The following is a 9,328-nucleotide window of genomic DNA, read 5'->3' as shown; positions in this document are numbered from 1 at the left end:
AATGTGATATTCAATTGACCTGTTATAACTCAAATGTTGGGTGTCTGCCCCTCTGCTGCTGCTGCATCGCTGTGGAAAACCTGGAGCGGCAGAGATATCTGCGGCTTATATGTGGATTTTTCTTCAACCACCAGGGGGCTCTTTAGCAGGAAAGGTATCATTGGAAACAAAAGAAGAAACCGCCGATTAAAATGGAATTAGGTTTTAATAGGGAATTGATATTTGAGAATGTTGTTTATCAGTTAAACAGCATTGAGGGGAAAAATAAGATTTTTCATTTTTTTAAATACTGGGATCATTATGAGAATTTGAGGTACAGATATTAGGATCCAATAGATGGCAGTAGTGCAACAATAATGGATGCAAGCTGCCGTTGGACTCTAAAGCAGAAGAAGAAGAAGAAATCGTCCATTTTCATTTAGCTTATGCTAGTAGCAACACGAAGGATCAGCACTTTTACTGTTATAGTTTCTGTTCGGAAACTTCCGTAATCAGTTCAGTTAAATCTAAACTGGGCAACTTTTTCTTTTTCAACCGTAATAAATGTGATATTCAGTTGACCTGTTATGACTCAGATTTTGGGTGTCCACCCCTCTGCTGCATCGCTGTGGAAAACCTGGAGCGGCAGAGATATCTGCGGCTTATATGTGAATGTTTACTGGTTTTAAAAAAACAAAAAACTTTGGGGGTGCGGCTTATAGTCCGGAATATACGGTATTTATTTCATAAATAGTGTTATTTCCTGGATTTATTCTGTGAAGAACCCAGAGAGGGTTATTTGATTGTGCTTTCTGGAAAACAATACATTTTTACGTTTAGGCACTTCTGCAATCGTCACACTTTTTCTGTTACAAACTGACTCCGGCCTCTGCCAGAGAAGGGAAAAGTTATGTGGCCCTCACAGGAAAAAGTTTGGTGACCCCTGTATTAGCAGAATAATTTAAATATTGGCAGAATAAAGACGCAATATTGCCGGAAGAAAGTCGTTAAATTAAAAAGCTTTGATAAAGTGATATGTAAAGTGACCTGCTCAGCAAGTCTGGTTCTTTATATGAAATAAAAAGTTGTTTAAACAATTGTTTCAAAGTTCTGGAGCTGAAAATTTGCTTCTGATTTGCTAAAACATTTAGTATTTACTCATTTGTTAAACCAGTGCCAACTATAACCTTACAAGACCCTCAGTATTCCGCAATATGTGAAAATTATGATCCTAAGGAGGGGCATGACGGGAAATAATTGAGAAACACTTTGTTAGACAAAGCGAGTAGATTCCTTCCTGAGGTTTTTGTACTGGTAGATACGGAGACAGGAGAGAATAAACACAGCTGAACGCTGCACTGGCTCCTGGAAAAGTTTGCTGAAGTTCAGTCGCATCCTTTTTTTTTTTCGGCATGACTGTAAATTTAGCTAAAATTGACCAAGACGAAAAATAAGTCCACCTGGTTTTTAAAAACCATCAGTTGACTTGGGAAGTCTCAAAGCAAAAATGGGAATTATCGAGTTTTCCTTAATTTTATCAAATTTAATTGGTATGTATCGGTGGTCTGTGAAATGATCCAAGTGAGAAAGTGATCCTTGAACATGCCAAACAGCATCCTGTTCATTTAAGTACCGTTTTAAAATACTGTAGTAAATACTTTCAAGGCAACAATTAGAGTTGTTACATAAAGTGTATACGGGTAATTGTGCATATCCATGTAGTGTAATTTTTAATTAGGGCCTTTATGCTCTGTTTTGGATTCCTTTAACATGACCAACTGAGTATTTGGTGAAAGAGTTATTGCATCTCCAGCCTCATTATCATCATTAAAATGGAGCGCTAATGATCCGGTCTCGTGAGTGTAGCACAGAGGCACACCTACGCGGCGCAGAGCCCGGGGCGCTCTGCGGAAACACGCTCCCAACCAGCTCCATCTCATGTGTGAACAGCACTTTGGCTCCCCTCTGTTTGGGCTTGTGTCAGTTAACGTCCTGAGCAGAACTGGTTCGAACATGATCTCATCAGGCAGGAGAAACGACACGCAGGAGGGACAGGAGGCTGGGAGGAGCAGCACCAACTTGATATTTTAGAGATTAAGGATTGGGAAGCAAATAAGTGTGAATGTGAGGGAACAGAGGAAGGAAGGAAGGAAGGAAGGAAGGGAGGTAAGTGGGTGGGTAAGGAGGAAATTCACTTTGGAAGGAAGGTCATAAACCTCATAAAGAGGTGGTAGCATTTAGGTAGGTCACACTAAGCTTTAGCTAGATTAGTTGGCGCTAATTAAGATTTTCTTGCTTCCTGATCCCCCATCGTCAAATTTAACCCCAACTTTATACAACCGTAAACTCGACCCTCAGCCACTGAAACCAGCCTAGATCTAATAAGCCTTTAACCTCACTGAGCCAACAAAATCAAATAGTCCAAAAAACTATTTCCTACCACATTCATTACCTTGGGAAGTTTCTTCAGCCTGTTTTTAATACGAGATTAAACAATAAGTGTTTCTAAAGCCGTAAGAAAAGTAGCACTCCAATAATCCAGCATTAACAGAAAGTAGGGCTCTGAGACTGCTGTGTTAAAGATAATTCATTCAAGCACTTTAGGATTGGACTTGTAAAAAACAGATGCACCACGAAACTTGACATTACTCACTTTCACCTTTCTTTGTTTTACTTACTTGGACTTTATGTGGAAAGATTGTTCTCTCATAATTTCTGTTTATGATTAAGAAGAGCAATTGTTGGGTTCCCAAGCACATTCGGGAGGCAGGCAGCACAGTAGAGGAATTTAATGAAGTATCCAAATAAAAGCATTGCCTACTTATAAAACTGTGAGTTCTACAAAGGAAGAAACAAACAAAAATATGAAACACAAAAAACTGCCAGATATCAAGAGGTTACAGAGAAATCTGACAAATGAAGAGCCAGGGATATCAATGCAGAGGCAGGTGACTGGAGCGAGAAATCGGTGAATCTAATCAGCTGAATCTGTTGCAGGAGTTTGGGTAGCAAGACTGAAAAAGCTGAGGGAAAACTGTTTAATTGGCAAATAATGATTAAGGAAAGCAGGGTTTCCCCCAGAAAACCTGCTCAGCCCAGTGGCCGGGGCGCCGAGGCGGTCCATCGTGTTTTTGTATTAAAAGATGTTAAGTAGACAGGAAATGTAAAAATATTACTGGGTATTTATGTCACTGGAAGATATCGCTGGTAAATGCTATTTATACCCACAACTATTCTTAACAACAAATCAAAAAATACAATTAAAATGAATATTTAATTATTTGCACTTCTGTTTAATCCAAATTAAGTCAGAAGCTCCATAGGCCCCCCAGGGCATCAGGGGCCCCATAAAAGCTAATATTTTAACACAGACCATGGATACATATAAATGTAATATTTATTGAGATTATCAGTGCTGCTAAGTATGATTTAATGGTTTCAGCATACATAAGTTAAAAGATTTTAAATAGTTTAACATTTAGAGGTGCTGATGTTTTTGGCAGGAAGAGGGGCCCCTAAGTCAGATTCTGCTCCAGGCCTCATACAGCCTTCGACCGGCCCTACATGATGAGTTAAATCTGCTGCACTGACCGCAGGGACTCGCAACAAATGGGAGATTTAATTAAATGCTGCCAATGTGGCTTTAGTAGCGCTAACATTTAGTATCTGTTGAGTTTTTAATAAGCGTCACAGAAACTGTTTTGGTTGCCCGAGCTTTAAGGGATGAGTTTTTCCAATATCTGCGTGGCTGTGGACAAGGCATTTGATATTTGATTCTTTGAGAAAATAATAGAATTAATAATAAAATAATATAAAACCAATGTGAAGCATGGCTACCCAGCCTGCATGACGAGTGGTTAGCGCTGGTTCGTTAACCACCATCAGCAGTAGCTATGTTTAGGAGCTTGATATTAGTTTTAACGAAATGTAGTAGTTTGTGGTAGTAAATGGTAACTTTGGCAATGATGGCAGCCAGTGATGGAGAGGTGATATATAACGGTGTCATGTTAGTAACAACGGTACCTAACAGTAGCATTAGCACCAGAAGTAACTACTGATACTTGATAGAGAGGCAGGATGAGCATTAAAGACGGTGGTAGCTGCTAGTAGCATTAGCTACCAAGATAGCTAGCTAATGTGTTTTCAAAATGTGGGGAGCTAGTGGTAGCGTCAGAACTTTAATAATATGTTGGCTCACAACGACCTGTCGCCCAGTGCAGGTTGATATAAATTATAAATTTGTTATAAAAGTATTACTGATTGCACTTTAAAAATGAGGTAACTTTATGTTATTAAAGGTAAAGTTTAAACAGTGATGATGATGGTTAATGTTAAGTTGTCATAACAAAGACATTGTGAATAATGTCAACTTTGTATTAAAAGTGTCATAATTTACCAAATGACGCTTTATGACAACAGTCATAAATATTCATGAAGGCTTATTCATGTTCATGACAGGTGTTATAACATGTTTATGATGGTGTCATGACAGTCTTATTCACCCCCCTCCAAATAAAGTGTTACCAAATATTTTTAGGTTTCTGCTCCATCTTCTGGGAACCAGTTTCAGAAAAACCTTAACCTGAAGGTGCTGTTGTCACCAAATGTTTGGAATTCTGCTGTTACTGGTTTTGAGAAGAACTCGTATGTCTGTAAATGTTTTAACTGAGGAATCTTTTGGCATTTTTATTTTTGGCTGTTAGCAACACACTGTTACCTGAGTCTGTGTCTCCAACATGGCATGTTTGATTTTGGGGAGTGCTCTGGATAAAGCCGAGCTGCTTCTCAGCCTGCATTTCATAGAAACTTAGTCATGATTCTGAAGGCTTGTTTAGAATATGTTGTTAATCTTCTGAGTACATTCATGTGCTCTTGATGAATTTACAACTAGATTTTCATATAAAAGCATTCTAAAAAGGAAGATTTAATGTCTTTTCCAGCCACCTGTGTTGGTATTTAGTATACCAACAGCTAGCAATGACTTGCCTAAAAGAAAGGTGGGAAGAAATCCCATCCAAACATGATGTAACACATCTAAATCAGAGCATGAAGCCAAGTGATACGGGGGTGGGCAAATGCACCATAAAGTACAATTATCACTGTGGTTTGGTCTGCAAACTCCTGAGAAACAAATGCTTGACTTGTTTTTACCACCCACATGCTTACTTTGTCTGATATTATCAGCTTTACCAAGATTCTGTGCAAACAGTGGGTACACATGTTTTTTTATGGTGGTAGTGACATCACTGTGCTGGATGTGGTTAAGAAGCTGATTTTTGCAGGTTGGGTGTCAAAATCTTGTAGTTTGTCAGTACTGTTAGTTCTTTCACAGTACAGCAACAAATATTCATTTAAAATATTGATATTCAACATGTTCTTGGTCTTTCTTGAGACTTTAGAGGTAGTGTTCAGTTAATTGCCCTATGTGATGTTTTAATTTTTGTGTAGCTTCACTACTGGGTAGAGATAAGATGTGCATTGATAAGATAGCAGCTCTTGAAATAAGTGAAAATCAGTACCTTAAAAATATTGCTGTTTAAGAAAGTGGTAGCAGTTTAAAAACTACCACTGTCACCAAGTTAATAACTTCACGATGCTCATGGGTTCCTTTTTTAAAAAGGTGGCCAAACTGGAAACTTCTAAGCATTGACTTTAACTAAATTACTCTAAGTAACCTCATGATTAAACTTTATAGCCTGAAGAGAAAAATAATTTAACTACGTTACTTGAGGACAATAAGTGGCGCCTATTTTTTCTTTCCTGTTGAGAAATACTAACCAGAGTGGTCAACGGTTTTCTAAGACAATAGTGTTACTGCGTTTCTAAGTACTTTAAACACATTTTCTGAAATGTAATCAACTGTTGATTAAATTTGAGGCCATATTTCTCAACCAGAATAGGGTGGGTTTCTAACTTTAGGCTGAAAACCCTCTTTGAGTGACTGCCCAAACTAGCTCCATCATTGGAAGACCAACATTGGGATAGATTCAGCGTCTGTGTGCCATTTTCCTTTGGAGGTTTTGTCTCTGTATTTTAAGTATTTGGTGGTGTATTTAAGTTTTCTTCTGAGTCTTAATGCCAATACATACTCAGCAAGAACAGATGTTCTGTCTGTAGCTGAACCGCTGGGTATGGAGTTCAGCTTGGTCTTCACCCTTCATCTCAGCAGAACTTGTCTGACAACTATTATATAGAAAGGATGAGGGCTTCCCAAAACCGCACTTGAGTTCTTGTCAAGTATGAAAAGTCCTGGCCAGAGAGAACTTTGTTCTTGCAGCCTGGCAGAGAGAATATTTTTTTTGTTCTTGCAGAATTGGCCATTAGTCTTTAGTTCTTTAATTTTGATAATCTGTCTTCTTCTGTGCACTGTGTTCTTTTTACTCCCCTTTTCCATCAAACACCTCCTTCAGTCGCTTTTTCATCTCATTTTTTTTGTCCATCTTGTTTTTGCTGATGCTCTGATTAGTTATAGCCTCCTTTATCCCAGTGTTTTCCTGTCTTTGTGTTTTCATAATTTCCCTCAGCTGTTCCTTGTTAGTTGTCTGCTCCTCAGCAGCTGCTGTGCATCAGTTATTCTGCCTCACCTGCCCATTGTTCCAGTTATCACCGTCTTCTGGTCCATCTGTTGCTCTCATTGCCCGCTTGTTCCCTCTTGGTCTTCTTCAGTATTAACTGCAGCTCTGGTTTGTAAGTTAATCTTTGTTTTTTATTAAATTAGTCTCTAAACAATCCTTTCCTGCCTCTTTGGAGGAGGATGTGTTTACGTCTGTCCTGGCTAAGACAAATCTGTGCCAAAGCAGAAAAAGCTTTTAAATTGCCAGTTGGCCATTGTTTAAAACCTCAATTCATGATTTTTCAGGAGTGAGAATTTTTTTTGTGCTCCCCAGGTCACTTGGTGCCCCATGAGCGCTGCGTGACCCTCGGAGGAAGTAGATTTATTTTAAATAAAGTGAAACCTTTAGCCTGATGCAGGTTGGAGATCGGAGGGCATAAAGTTGTGCAGCGCTGGTCCCATCTCTATTTCTGCCTGAGCTCCACTAAACTCCTGCGCTCAGAGACTTTGGAAGGAATGAGAAAACGACACCTAGGAAAACATTCCTCACGGTGGACCCTGCTCATGCTCAGGCTGGATTCCCTGCATGTCCCATGAAGCCCCGTATGAGCATATTAGCATTCTTCTGACACTGGGAAGGTAACAGGACCCGAGGGAATGCCTGGGGATTTGTAACCAGAGCTGGTAAACATTTATTTCCAGGCAAGTTGCTGCCAAAGAACGGTCAACATTTATCTCTTCAACTGTCAGGAAAGCTGACAGGCTGCAATGCTTCTCCTGTCCCCCCTGAGGAGGACGCAATGTGGGAATATAATTCAGATTTACAATAGTTTAGTTACTGCAGGGTGACATATATCTACTGTCAGGATGCAGCTGAAAGAAACCATTATTCTGCTGGTATTTTTTAAGCAGCATCATTGTCATGACAAAGCCAACATCCCCAACTGAACATATTTAGCTTTTGCTTGTTTCAGGTGTTGCATAGAAATTGATACTGTAAAAGAAAGTAACGGAGGAGCATAATCTAATTTAGAACCAAGAAAAGCACCGAGAACTCACTTTATTCATTGCACAAATAAAGCACCTTCCACTTTGTGGAACAATTCACGGCCTGGCTTGACTGTTGGCCTGTTTCAGTTCAACAGCCCCATATTGACTTTCCCAGAGAAACTTCTGGTCAGGAACTGCATTACCTTTGACCATATAACTGCATAATTTAACATTTCAGGCATAAATTAGCTTAATGTAAACACAAATTTTAAAAACACCCCAATTTCTCGATAGTTTTGACGCCAGGATTAGGAGTTTTTTCAATCATATCGAAATTGGTTTATTTTGCAAAACTGCAATGGAGAAAGATTTTTTACATCACGAGTCACATGATCAACAACTGACGCAAACCACAAATAAGACAACAAGAAGCCTTTGGAGGAACATGGCACAGCATGTTTTTGTAGTGACTTATGTGAACAAACGTACTGAAGAGATTTTAATTACTACTGAAATTTGTGTTTTAGACTTTAGCAGAATATCGACAAAGTTTTGCAATAATTTGTAATGGAAATCCAGATAGTGTGTCCGAGGAGCTCGAGCTTCGTCTCATGTCACCGTTTCTCCAGAGGACATTTGACTGTTGCATGTGAGCAGCTACAGATTTCTGCCCAGCTTCAATGTGAGGTCTGTGGAGCAGGACCTTCACTCTTGGTCAGCACCGAGTTGTTTCAAATCCCAATTTAAGTTTCAGTCTCTAAAACCATTGTGGAGGAATTTAGTCTCACTCTGCTTTGTTGAAGTGATTTAATTTAGACACATTGAATGATTTTCTCACAGGAACGGCTTGTTGAAGGACATGGAACAGCATCTCAATTGGATTCAATCTGTACTTTGATTAGGCCACCTGTTTACTTTTTATTTTTGAGGCGTTCAGAGTTGGGCTTGCTGGTGTTCTTTGGATCATTGTTCTGTAACAGGATGTACAAATAGTTACTTTTGTCCACAGAAAAGTTTACAGAACATTACCATCCATTTATTTATTATTTATTTATTTATTCTCTCTCTCTCTCTCATCCGGGGTCGGGTCGTGGGGGCAGCAGCCTCAGAAGGGAGGCCCAGACTTCCCTCTCCCCAGCCACTTCTTCCAGCTCCTCCGGGGGAACCCCAAGGCGTTCCCAGGCCAGCCGAGAAACACAGTCCCTCCAGCGTGTCCTGGGTCTTCCCCTCCTCCCAGTGAAACGTGAACTCCTCACCAGGGAGGCGTCCAGGAGGCATCCTGACCAGATGCCCGAGCCTCAACTGGCTCCTCTCGAAGTGGAGGAGCAGCAGCTCTACTCTCAGTCCCTCCCGGATGACCGAGCTTCTCTCTCTAAGGGAGAGCCCAGCCACCCTGCGGAGGAAGCCCATTTCGGCCGCTTGTATCCGGGACCTCGTTCTTTCGGTCATGACCCAAAGCTCATGACCATAGATGAGGGTGGGAACGTAGATCGACCGGTAAATCGAGAGCCTCGCTTTTTGACTGAGCTCTCTCTTCACCACGACGGACCGGTACAGCGCCCGCTTCACGGCAGACGCTGCCCCAATCCGCCTGTCGATCTCCCGCTCCCTTTTTTCTTCATTCATGAACAAGATCCCCAGATACTTAAACTCCTCCACTTGGGGCAGGACGACCCCCCTGACCCGGAGAAGGCAGTCTGCCCTTTTCCAGCTCAAGACCATGGCCTCGGATTTGGAGGCACTGAGCCTCATCCCGGCCGCTTCACACTCGGCTGCAAACCGCTCCAGCGAGAGCTGCAGATCACG

The sequence above is a fragment of the Poecilia formosa genome, unplaced genomic scaffold (assembly GCF_000485575.1).
Source record: "Poecilia formosa unplaced genomic scaffold, Poecilia_formosa-5.1.2 Scaffold47, whole genome shotgun sequence".
NCBI lineage: Eukaryota > Metazoa > Chordata > Actinopteri > Cyprinodontiformes > Poeciliidae > Poecilia > Poecilia formosa.
Note: the sequence above shows the minus strand (reverse complement) of the source record.